This window comes from Ceratina calcarata, unplaced genomic scaffold (genome assembly GCF_001652005.2).
Source record: "Ceratina calcarata isolate Rehan_Ccalc_2016 unplaced genomic scaffold, ASM165200v1 scaffold289.2, whole genome shotgun sequence".
Taxonomy (NCBI): domain Eukaryota; kingdom Metazoa; phylum Arthropoda; class Insecta; order Hymenoptera; family Apidae; genus Ceratina; species Ceratina calcarata.
The window spans coordinates 1,071,718-1,073,209 of NW_017151272.1; positions in this window are offsets into that span (position 1 = coordinate 1,071,718).

Consider the following 1,492-nt stretch of genomic DNA (forward strand, 5'->3'; position numbering starts at 1 on the left):
CAATAAAATGGGAGCTTTTTTATAACTTGCAGCTCGTAGAACTGCGTAGATACGTTGAGTACAACTAAATAATACAAGATAGTAAAGAATTGTGAGTACTCAATGGTATAAAACGGGAGCTTTTTTTATAACTTCCAACTCGTAGAACTGCGCAAACCGCAAGAAGTTAATTTTGCATTCCGCAATTGCAGTGAAGAGTATATGCAACGAGAAACAACTCATTTCAAAGGATTCCAAGGGAGTTACGTACCAGTTTCATGAGTTACATCGAAAATTACATGTGTTATCAATTCGTTTAAGGTCCAAAACTATTTTACATTATTTAAATGTATTTATTCTGGAGGGAAAGAAGAGAATTTCCAATTTGCTCAGTTCTATAAAAATTGCTAAATTTTAATAAAACAAAAGATAGTTTGTGAATTATATATAATAGACAGTAATTCATCAAATTACAAATCAATTCTCAGTTTACAAAATAATTCTTATTGAACACGTTGAGTTATCGCATGCAAGATAATTCTTGTTGATAAAATACATTTTTTGTCCCATTTATGACTAATATCAATCACTGTTCATCACATTATACTACTGAATTTCCATTCCATTCACGAAATCGATTCATTTACAACGCGAGGACACCCAGAAACTATTTACCACTCATTTGTTTCCGCTAGGATCAACTTGAAGCTGGAGACTTCGATGCCAAATCCTATTCGAAACAATTTTTCTAATAAAATATGGCGAATCAATTCTGAGCCACTTGACGTATCCAAGATTCTCGTTTTTAACTAATCCTATTGAAACGAAGAACGTCCACCAGTGATTTGATGTTTTTACGAAGAAGACTTGGTTTGACGTTTTTTCAATTTCTGCGTGCATTGCGAAATCCCGAAGGTCTCATCTACATGCGATCGATGATTGATACGCGGTCAAGCAAAATGCCAGAACAGCAATAATTATATACAGACATGTCAATACCTGAAGATGATAAATTCATCTCGTTTGACACATATGCGACACACGACCTTTCTTTCAATTCTCTTGTTCCGACCCCGCTTTTCCTCTATTATAATACTTCTTCGTACAACGGAAGCGTCAACATATATTTCTTTGTAACATCGCGTTATCGCATGCAAAACTAACGGCATCTGCGATCAATTATCGCTACTCTGCCCGTAGAATTTTTATTAGAGATCGTTAATCACACCTTGTGACGTGTCTTCGATTTCTTTGCCGCCATTTGTACGTACTTTAACGAGAAGCCTTTTTTTTTACCGCCTCGTTGACGTGACTCGCGAACTTTAAAAAGATTGATAGCACACGAATTTATCGTAGATAATTATTGTGTAATAATAGTAGTTGTCAACTCGTCTAATAACAAACGTGTGTACAACATCTTATCAATGAACCATTTTGCAATTCGTTTACTGGGACAATAGGCAATGAGTACACTGCGAATTTTTACGTATTTATAAAAGCCATAATTGGGTTC